Source organism: Nymphaea colorata, chromosome 6 (assembly GCF_008831285.2).
Source record: "Nymphaea colorata isolate Beijing-Zhang1983 chromosome 6, ASM883128v2, whole genome shotgun sequence".
Taxonomy (NCBI): Eukaryota; Viridiplantae; Streptophyta; class Magnoliopsida; order Nymphaeales; family Nymphaeaceae; genus Nymphaea; species Nymphaea colorata.
In genome coordinates, this window is record NC_045143.1 from 26055253 (window position 1) to 26067504 (window position 12252).

General features: G+C 36.9%; 1 long non-coding RNA gene across 1 annotated transcript; it reads left to right on the top strand.

Annotated features, from left to right (window-relative positions):
* Nucleotides 1-630: 630 nt before the first annotated feature.
* On the top strand, nucleotides 631-3771 carry LOC126410192 (uncharacterized). Its single transcript, XR_007573738.1, has 3 exons — nucleotides 631-948; nucleotides 2064-2197; nucleotides 3641-3771. It is a non-coding gene; the product is annotated as an uncharacterized LOC126410192 (long non-coding RNA).
* Nucleotides 3772-12252: the final 8481 nt, after the last annotated feature.

A 12252-nucleotide genomic window follows, 5' to 3' on the forward strand; every position in this document is an offset into this window, starting at 1 on the left:
TTTCTAGTTCTTTAGAGAGTGTTAGCTATTGGGTTGAGGGCTTGCCATTTGTTCACTCATTGAGTGGTTACTGAAAATTTTATTTGGCAACTAGCCCCACAAGAACACCTGTGAACTTCTATGAGAGTACATTTGAAGATGTAAATTGCAAAGAGCTACCAGGTTTGTCTTTTTCTCTCATATGCAAATCAGTGGAAGAGTTAGAAAGTGGAGCCATAGGGATCACTGTCTTGTCATTTAGTAAAATATAAAACATCGTTTTATGTAAGATTTTCCTGAAATAGAAGATGTGGTTTCTTCTTTTGAGGAAAAAAATGCTATTTTTATCTATTATGATCAAGGCAGTAATTGTTGTACTATAATATTCAATAGCAATGTTATTTTGTGCTATTCTATTTTTCTAAAATCCAATTAATTCTAAAACTTCACACCTTTTTCATTACCTTATATTGTTTCCTTTATATTTATAAAGCTGTTCTAAAAAGTTTGAAAACATCATTCAGTTTATTTACCAGAATTTTTTAAAATGTAGTTTTCAATGACAACGTTTATCCTTATGTCTTTCAGAACATGCACGAACAAGGTGTTCTTGCTTTCAAACTTCTGAAAATGGGAATCAGACACTTTCTACATGCAATGAAGAACCATGGGAGGACTAGACCTGTTAAATTTAATGGGGCCCTCTAGAAAGAAGCCAACCACCATGGCCGCGCCTTACAAAGACAACTTCATGAGAAAAAATCATAGATTTGAAAGGGAGAAGGAGGGCTTAAAGCACGTGACGGAACCAAAGGAGCAGAGCAAAGCCAAAAGAAGGAAAAGGTCTAGATTTCAGTCTTCTTCGTTGCCGACGAATATTTGTACTTGCTTGTCACCCACATCTCCTCTTCCCACCCTGATTTCTGGAAGCTGCACTTAAAGTCTCTTCTTTCAATACAGTAGAAACAGGTTTGATTGTTTTTTCCCTCTTCTTCTTTAAATTGGAAAAACATGTTGCTTGTCTTAAACAAAATCAAGAGTTGCTGCTCAATGTGAATATTCTTTTGATTAAATTCAATTTTCCCCCATGGGAGATGCTTTCTTTGGTTTTTGTGGCAACTTCAGAAGCATCAAACAGTTGGATGCATCAAGCACAGACTTCTTTTTTTTCTTCCATGTCTTGTGACTTTCATGTTGACTCATCATCCTTCAACTTGAAGGTCTTGAATTACAATGGCTCATCACTAATAGAATTCATGCGGTGATGGTAAAATGAAAAAGTGGGGAAGTCGGCCTCAGCGGAGTTTGACTTTTTTTTTCTCTTCTCAATGCGGTAATCTCATACACCGTTGGTCTATCGGCCACAATAAATTAAGTAAAAAAAATACATTCTTTTATTATCTAGTTGCAACATTTCCTCCTCGTTACCAATACAAGATTATTGCAGTGAGCATTTGATAAGAATAATATTTTGCGTATTGTTGGGATACGTTTTCAAAATACATGACGTAAAAGTTAACATAACATAATGTCAACAATTAGACGTTAGACACGATTACACATTGTGTTTTGAAACAATAATGTAAAGGTTTACAAGCACACAATCTTCCTCTTATCAAACACACTACTATTCATTTTATTCTCTTAGCTATGTGTTGCCTAATGGGTCAATCTCTGTGAAAACAACAACAATGACAACCTGATTTGATATCCCAACTAAACTAAACCTGATTATTTCAGTCTCAACCAGTCTAGGTCCCATGTGTGTGTGTGTGTGTGTGTGTGTGTGCAACACAATGGTTCAAGCCGGTTGAAGATCGTGGCATAATGTCAAGTAAGTCTTTCATATATCTGGGGAAGAAAAGGAAGACAAGGCATGCTTTGTTGGAATAATATATCTGCCCACTGTCTTAATCCTCCTGAAAAATAAAATGAGGAAAAAAATAAAGAAATAAAGTAAAGAAAAAGAAAAGATCCCTAGGACTAAAGCATCGATAAGTCAAATTTTCTAACTTGGCCACAGCAAGGTTCTATTCCATACAGCTCACACAAATTCGTTTTGGCCTTTTCCCACATGATCACAGCTACAAATAAGGCCTCCAGAGGAGGAAGAACACCATTAATCTCGACGTCGCCCATGGAAGAAACCAGGCTGCTCCTCTTCTTCCTGGTCTCTGCTTCTGTCCTTGTCCATGGGGCTTCAAGTAAAGCGCCAAAGGTATGTATACTTGATATGATAGTCCATGATTAGTAGTGACAATTTATTGACCTCTTCTTAGTTGTTACTATCTGTTAATAATGAGAATTATATTGATAAAGTTCTTGTGATAAAAGACCATTGAATTAGATTTCATAGAATTGTTGGGTGTAATTGAGCATTTCCAAAACCAAATGAATTTTGAGTCCTGTTTTTCCATGAATTTAAGAGTTTACCGACAATTAGATTGCTTTTTTCCTACGTCCTATTTTTCTTTTCCAAAGAAATTGTAGACATTTTGGTATCCAACCTTTAGTTTATTGGGTGTATCTCCTAGCTAGGCACATGTTGTATACATGGGAAGTACGTGAGTAGCAGCAACGAAGTTGGAGGAGAAAATTATGAGGAAGCAAACCACTTGAAGTTATTGTCATCCGCTATTCCATGGGAAGAAAGTCGCTTGTAATTGTTTCATTAACTTTAGAAAGGAATCACTTAATCTATGATTTTATTGTACAGTGAGGGCAGTGCGCAGGAAGATGCTTTCTTTGGTTTTTGTGGCAACTTCAGAGGCATCAAACAGTTGGATGCATGAAGCCCAAACTTCTTTTTTTTCTTCCTTTTGATTCTTACTTCCACTTTAGGTTAAATAACTCTTTGTGAATGTCTTGTGAGGAACACATGCCTTCATGTTGACTCATCATCCTTCAACTTGAAGGTCTTGAAGTACAATGGCTCTTCACTAATAGAATTCATGCGGTGATGGTAAAATGAAAAAGTGGGAAGTCGGCCTCAAAGGAGTTCGACTTTTTTTGTCTCTTCTCAATGCAGTAATCTCATATGCCGTTGGTCTCGGATCGGCCACAATAAATTAAGTAAAAAAATACATTCTTTTATTATCTTGTTGCAACATTTCCTCCTCGTTACCAATACAAGATTATTGCAGTGAGCATTTGATGTCAACAATTAATGTAAAGGTTTTGAAATACATTTTACAAGCACAGAATGTTCCTCTTATCAAACACACTCCTATTCATTTTATTCTCTTAGCTATCTGTTGCCTAATGGGTCAATATCTGTGAAAACAACAACAGTAACAACCTGATTTGGTATCCCAACTAAACTAAACCTGATTATTTCAGTCTCAACCAGTCTAGGTCCTATTTGTGTGTGTGTGTGCAACACAATGGTTCAAGCCGGTTGAAGATCGTGGCATAATGTCAAGTAAGTCTTTCATATATCTGGGGAAGAAAAGGAAGACAAGGCATGCTTTGTTGGAATAATATATCTGCCCACTGTCTTAATCCTCCTGAAAAATAAAATGAGGAAAAAAATAAAGAAATAAAGTAAAGAAAAAGAAAAGATCCCTAGGACTAAAGCATCGATAAGTCAAATTTTCTAACTTGGCCACAGCAAGGTTCTATTCCATACATCTCACACAAATTCGTTTTGGCCTTTTCCCAGATGATCACAGCTACAAATAAGGCCTCCAGAGGAGGATGAACACCATTAATGTCGACGTCGCCCATGGAAGAAACCAGGCTGCTCCTCTTCTTCCTGGTCTCTGCTTCTGTCCTTCTGCATGGGGCTTCAGGTAAAGTGCCAAAGGTAGGTATACTTGATATGATACTCCATGATTAGTAGTTAAAATTTATTGACCTCTTCTTAGTTGTTACTATCTGTTAATAACAAGCATTATATTGATAAAGTTCTTGTGATAAAAGACCATCGAATTAGATTTCATAGAATTGTTGGGCGTAATTGAGCATTTCCAAAACCAAATGAATTTTGAGTCCAGTTTTTCCATGAATTTAAGAGTTTACCGAGAATTAGATTGCTTTTTTCCTACGTTCTATTTTTCTTTCACAAAGAAATTGTAGACATTTTGGTATCCAACCTTTAGCTTATTGGGTGTATCTCCTAGCTAGGCACATGTTGTATACATGGAAGTACATTGATTAGCAGCAACGAAGTTGAAGGAGAAAATTATGAGGAAGCAAACCACCTGAAGTTATTGTCATCCGTTATTCCATGGCAAGAAAGTTGCTTTTACTTGTTTCATTAACTTCATAAAGGAATCACTTAATCTATGATTTTATTGTACAGTGGGGCAGTGCGCGGGTGTCATTAATTCATGTGTATAAGCACTGCCTAAGAGAATTTGCTACCATGCAATCAAGAATTAGAAGTTGAGTTTTTCGTGTGAATTGGCTCTCGCCTCTCTCTTCCTCTCGTCGTCTTACCACCGGTGACTGGAAACCCAAGGCTCCAACCTGTCACTCTGGTCGAAGCGAAACAAGTTTGGAGACGACCTTTGAGGCCACCGAAAATCCTCTTAGAGCATCTTGATCCTATGCACAAATTCACCGACCGAATCACCACGGTGCAAGTTCTTCTTCCCCGGAAGAAGTTAGTGGCAGGAGAACTATCTTGGGAAGGCTTGACGGAAATCTACTCGTGCCTCTAGTCGACTAGTAATCAAGCAACTTACACCTCGAGCAGAGCTTAAGACAGGTTAAGATCAGCCCTAGTAAGCTTATTAATCTCTGTCAAAATCGGAGAAAGAGACGCCGGAAAGGTGGATCGCACCCTAGTCTATCGGACTGATTGTCAAGGTGAGAATCCGAAGGTTCACCGGAATCCATTGGTAGAAGGCCGGTCGGATTTCTGTGAACTCGATGGTGAATCAACCTGAAAATTCTGTCCTTGGCAGCAGCAAGTCACTCCGTATCAATTTGAGAATTGCTGTCTAGAAAGGAGATGGATTTTCCCCAATAGCCGACCCTTAATAAACCACATCGCTCGCTCGGCTTGGCGGAAACCAAGCAGTGCCTGGGCTGAAGTTGCAGGCAAAATCTGAAGCAACCAAGGGCGAATTTCACTCTCTCATTCACCCCAGGATAATCGCCCAGATCTTAGCAACATCCCCACCAAGTTTCAGGCGAATCCGACCAGCCATCGCGAAGAACTCGCTCCCGGTCGGAAATCTGTGTGCTACCACCGGAGTAACCAGTCGCTGTTACTTTTCCGATCAGTTTTCGGTCGAGCCCGATCATTTCAGCGGATTCGATCTTCTTTCTTTTTTTATTACCTGCGGGCACCAGCTTGACTTGGGGGTGGTAGGGTGAGTTAACTCCAAAAACCCGTCCTCAGTTTGGATTGCAGTCCCAGAAAACATTTTGACCTTTTGTTCTTCCGAGAATAAAGAAGTACCCGAAAAATTGTTCCGATGGAGAAAAGAACCTATGAATAGCTTTACGGGAAATTTCCAAACGAAGAGACCTATTCTATGGTCACTGCTAACAATTACAATGATGTATTTCCAAACGAAGGGACGTATTCTCCACAAATTGTTCTGGGTTCCACATTTTTTTGTCTTTTCACATGATGTATCTCTCTAGATCCAGCTGGCAAAAAAATCGAGAGACCCCGCCACGTCATTCGAATGAATGAAGAGGGATCTCCATTCATTAGGTTCGATGGTATCAACTACCGATGAAATCGACCCCCGCAGATAAATAATATAAAAACCACGGAAGATGCTTTTTGACAAATAGCGGGCTCCCGAATCGAAGTGATTTGGTTCCTTGAGGAAGATTGATAGTAAAATCCATTCTTTCTGAGAAGCCATTTATCGCTGAAATCACGGTCGATCATTTTGGGAACGCCATTTTGATTCATTGGAACTACTCGATGAATTTAGTCACTCATGCTCGTACTATGTATGATATGATCCAGGCCGATCGAAATGTATGGATCCATGGATCCGCAAAGGTACTCCTAATGGATTGAATACCATATATCCATACCACAAATGCAATTGTATGCCATTATCCATCAACAAAATGGAAAGGACGTTCTGGAAAGGTTATGGAAAGGTCAGGACTTTCTTGAAAGGCTATGATCAGGCTACACGCTCCATGGGTGGCTGGATAACGCTGTAGTCGCTGGTGTCCCTTCCCACCTATGCGTTTATTAGATATAAAATCTAAAAGTATTGAGGCATTATGTGCCTACATACCATACTCGGCTTCCACCATAGAAGCACCACTTCTGGATTCCACCCTGTATGGCACTGAAAGCTGGAAGCTCACTTGGCCCACGCTGGATTAATCGTATTCTGGGCTGAAGCAATGAACCTTTTTGGATTTGTTCAGAATGAGAAAACTATATCCGGTCTCGTTTCTACCTTTCCGGTCATTCTAGACACAATTTTGAAATACTGGATCTTTCATTATTTATACCATGTATCAGAAGCTAGTTTTCAGGAAACCGCTCGCCGCCCTTTTGTGCTGCTGGCGGCAGGGTCAGCGCACACGAGATGAGACTTTACCACTGTGGAACGGCTTTTTTCAAAAGGAAGAAGATTCCGATAAACTCAGATTTTCAGCTAGCCTACGGTCGTAGATATTGGTACTTTAAGAATACGCCTCGACAATGCATTACAGACGTATGATCATTACACTTCTTCTAGGTTCATTGATATTGAATCAATCGAACGTAGATTCGCCACGGGGGAAATCCTAGGGGCTGTGGAGAGGGCTGATTTGCGAGTGCTTTGTGGGCTTTGCTCGTCAAGTGGGGGGATGTTTTGTCTTTTCAGAAATTCCTGTCTGATAGTCTATCAGAGTGAGTCTGAATCAGTCCTATGCTTTGCTCATGAAGCAGCTCCCGATTCAGGGGGTTCGGCTATAGCCGAACGCGGGGGCTTGCTTAAGAATAAGAAAGAGGAATTAACTTTGGAAATGCCTAATAGGCGGCCGGAGTCGGAGATCAATCCTCAGGCGTATACCTTTGACTTGGTTCGCACAACCAAAAAATTATTCCAAAGGACTTTTCCATAACCTTTCCATTAATGAGAGTGAAGGTCACTGATTCAGGTCAGACAATAATCGCAGGTCAGCCATACGGCGGTGAATTCATTTCCAGGCCTTGTACACACCGCCCATCACACTGTGGGATTTTATTTGTAACAAGTAGTTTTTTTGGCTGGTTAATTTAAGCCATGGATCATACCAATCAAATTGCTTCTATTTGATTTTCATGGAAACAAAACAAGCGATCTTTATATAGATCCACCCTGATCAAGATATACTCTCTTTCGCCTAAGATAGATTGATTGAATCATCAAATCAATTCAATAATTCGGAGCAGGGCTGGGGAAAGCTTGAACCTAATTCCTACAGTGATGGATATATCTCCTTCTTCTAATGGCATATATCTCCTTCTTCTAATAGCATACAATGATAACCTTTCCTTTCCATTTTTTGTTACCGTATTAATGTCATAGTCAGCACTAATTTTTTATGGTCAGTACTAATGGCATTTAATTCTTGGTCAAGTGAGTACTAATGACATACCAGTCAAGAATTGGGGCCTCACAATCACTAGCCATTGAAGGATCAGAAAAAAATGAGTCCGGATCACCTGCAGGAATGGTTTCATTTGCCCATGGTCAGTTTGATTCCTTACTAGAGTTCGAATTAATTGGCAAGGGTATTCCCATCAAAAGGGCACTAAATCGAGTTAAGGAGAGGGTGCAGGCTGCAACCGTTACACGTCGCAGCCTCCTCTTGAGCTCCCTGTCTTAAAAGACGAGAGTTACAAATCCCTCCACCGAGTGTCTCTTCAACCATTCACCTCGACTCGCACCATCTTCAGCCATCATTGAGGAGTTATGGTACGTATTCAATTTCCTTAGCTAGGGAGACCCTTCTCAAACCTCTTAGCCTCTTCACCTCTCATAACCGACCCTTTCCACTTCATGCAAGCGTTAATATACCTCCACCTCATGCTAACTCCTCCTCCTCATCATTACTAGCCTTCACCCATCAATAGTGAACCACTGCCCTCGCATGTCTCTTGACTTAAACCCCTTAGCCTAACTGATCCTAATCATTAGTGTCATCTTCTCTCGTGTAACTCTCCACCCTCCCTCGCACAACCCTTCACCTATCTCTAAGTCATAACCGACCCTCTCAGCAATTAACCTCCCTTTCACGTCTAGACCAAGCCCACTCCACTACCAAACCATTTCCAACTGGACCTAACCCGCTTCACCTAAACCGAGCCTACCTAAACCTATACCAAGCTCACCTCCTTGTTCCGAGCTTGGCTTGTCCCCTTGGAGTCTAACTAGTTAGGTTCCCTCTCCAAAGATTGGTCGTGTGCATCTCAGTTCACCACCTCCACTTCATCGGGCAACCTCTTCTTGCAGCCTCCATTGCTGCACCCTTCCACCGAACATAGTCATAAGCACCAAGGCAACCTCGGCCAGGCAGGCCGAGCCCCTGCCTCCATCCGAGCACTCCTCCATCATGTTGCTGTCTCTCTTGGCCATCTGAGGGCTGCAGCAACCGCACTCCATCCATCAGGTGTAGCTGGCAGCCCCAGTGCTGTCCCCTTCCATTGCCAGGACGTTGTATATATACGTTAATAGATATGTGTATGTATGTATATAACACATATATGCAGACATATGGACGTAGACGTTCATACTATATATATCTGCATATTAATATTATTTTATACATATATCTATATATGCACATACATATATATATGTATTCATGTGCATATAATATACAAATATGTACTTATAATGTATGTACATACAACATATTTGCATATATATATATATATATATATATATATATTATATATATATATAATATATATATATATAATATATATATATACATCTAACATATATATGTATTTACGTAATATATACATATATATGTTAGATGTATATATATATATATTTGTATTATATGTGTGCATACATATGTACATTATGTGTGAATATATAGATATGTATTACATACATATATTATATCTATATATAAATATGTACAAAGTCTACTACCATAGATATGTTATGTATGCATTGTACATACTATATATATTATATTATACATGTGTACACACATATTACACAACACTATATGTACATATATAAATATATATAATATATATATATATATATAATATATATATATATATATATATATATATATATATATATATATATATATATATGTGCATAATATATACATTTGAACGTGTGTGCATTGACATATATGTATTTATATTATACGTATGTATAATTATTTATATACAGATATATAGCATATATGTATGTATATTATACGTATCTATAATTATTTATTCACAGATATATAGCATATATGTATTTATATGTATATATATTATACGTATGTATAATTATTTATATACAGATATATAGCATACATGTATGTATATTATATATATGTACAATGTACAAACTTTATAAATATCTATGTGTATGTGCACTATGCAAAGATTATGTTGTTTGTAGGCCTTGCGTCTTAAAGTTCATAGATCTCAAATCAAACTTTATCCCTTCTAACTTGAGATCAATGATATGCTGATATATATTACATACATGTTTTAATATCTATATATGAATATGTATGATGTATATTACCATATATATGTTATGTATGCATTGTACGTATTATATATATTATATTATACATGTGTGTACGCATATTGCAGAACACTATATGTACATAATATATACTTTTGTACGAATATATATTGGCATATATGTATATGTATTATACGTATGTATAAATATTTATATATAGATATATAGCATATATGTATATATATTATATATATGTATAATGTACAAACTTTATAAATATATATGTGTATGTGCACTATGCAAAGATTATGTTGTTTGTAGGGCTTGCATCTTAAAGTTCATAGATCTCAGATCAAATCTCAACCCTTCTAACTTGAGATCAATGCATTTAAAAGATAGTGGTGATCATAAGGTGGTGTTTGGCTGCACTTCAAACTGGAATTAGAATGAAAACTCTAGTTCTAGTTTCATTTTTAATTTGATATTCTAGAGTTTTGAGTCTAATTTTGCAAATGATGTTTTTGACAAAATCACAATTTAAAGTTTAAAATTGATGAAATAAAACCATGTTGACATGTGCTCAAAGAAAAACGAATAAATTATAAATTTAAGGAATCATAATTCCACCCCTCAGAATAGAATCACGATTGCTAAATTTTGATTCAAGAATGAAACTATAATCTAAAAACATAAAATCTTTGTTTGAGGATTCAATTCCCATTTCCTCGAAAAAAGAAAATTTTATTTACATAATTATGCAATTCCGGCCTTGTCAAACAACCCATAAACGATCGTTTTCAAATCTGCTGTTTTTCAAAACAGTAGATTTAAGCTAAATCCTTTGTTAAACCAGATACAATCGAGAGAGATCCAAAAACTGACCGCCATCTAGACACATCTCTCTAATAACATGGCCCCTCCTGATTGGAAGGGTCATTTCCCGTATCCCATCCTTGTTATGAGATAAACAACTCATAAGTTTGATCTATATCAAATGCAAACAGAGAACCTTTCTATGGTTTTACCACAGTGGACCCACTAAAAAAATATTTTGAGTCCACTGGACCACAACAGATGGAAATTACCGTGAGAGTGCAAGAAGCAAAATCCAACAATAACCCCCAAAAAAAAAATCATTCTTCCACCAGAAAAAGAAACATTATAGGCTAAGTGCACTCATGCAGAGGTATATAAGCTAATAGAATATGAATGGTATTATAATGAAGACAAAGTCAGTTTTTTTCTTTTTATTTTTGTTGTACCATTGCCCACTTGCTTGTGGTTCAGCCTACCACCTTTAGATGCCTCGTATTTTCTTTTCCTCTTCAAATCCCAATCAAGTTATCAAGAACAAATTGATAGTGGCCCCTTCTTTTTTTCTCCAGACAGTCATTAATTTTTTTAAGAAATTATTTGTTTAAAATTTTTAAGGTTGTCTCAACATTAATTATTTTTCTCGCTTTAAAATGTAAAAAAATAAAATGCCAATAATTTATAAAATATGTCATAGTGTTATCGGAGAAATTATGGCTGTGGTGAGAATATAATGTATGTGATGGGTATTATATGAGAATGTAAATCAAATTGTTGAAAGATCGGTGAGTCCTTCTGGTCTCTTATTCGTCTAATATGCAGTTCATAGCTAGAATATTTCTTCTTCGTCTAATAAATTTAAATTTGATTCCACAAAGTCAAGTAGCTAAATTGTATTTTATATCCATTTGTAATAATCTTATACAAAATTGACCATTTGCAATTCATTATGTCCCCACATATAAAGAAAGCCCTAAGCGGTGTAGCGTAGTTGGTCGGATTGACTGGCCAACGAAAGTTCACAGTATGGGTGCCATATTTGAGGACTGCAAAAGATGGATGCATGACACTTTAGTTGACATATGTACAGCTCTCCACTGATGATCGGGTTAGAGGAAAAAAAAGAAGGGACTTCAGCCTTTTCAAGGTATTCATATAAACTAAAGCAAAAAGCATAGTTGTGAAATGAATTTAATCCAAACCATTCATTAGTTAAGAAAACACGGTGACAGGAGCATCATTTTCATTACGATAAACCAAGTGTATTTGTATAAACTAAAGCAAAAGAAAAAGTCAGTTGTAATATGAATTTAATCCATAATATCCACCAGTAAAAGAGACAAAATGACGAGAACATCGTTTTTTTTTACGATAGACAAAGGATATTCATAACTAAAGCAAAAAGAAGACAATTATGAAATGAATTTAATCCAAAGCATCAAGCAGTCAAAAAGACAGTGATAAGAGAATAATTTTATTTACATAGACCAAACATTATTAATTACATATTTTCAGGTTTATTCCCCTTTCAAGAATTATTCTCATTTTCTAGGGAAACTTTCCAAGATACATATATATATTTTACTCATCCAATGACATATGGATATGCTCATGTGCTGAAATCTATAAAATTTTAAAAATAATATTGAAATCTGATCTGTGGATCAGATATTCTATAGGTATAATTAAAAAGCAAGCCGCCAACTAGGAACCTTCTATGGCACATCACAAAATATGTACACAAAGGTAACATTTTAACCAAACTTTCTAGTGTGTTCTGAAAGGTCATACATTTTTCAGGGTGAGCCAAATAGTTCAACCTCGTATCTGGGTAGGGCCAAACTGAACC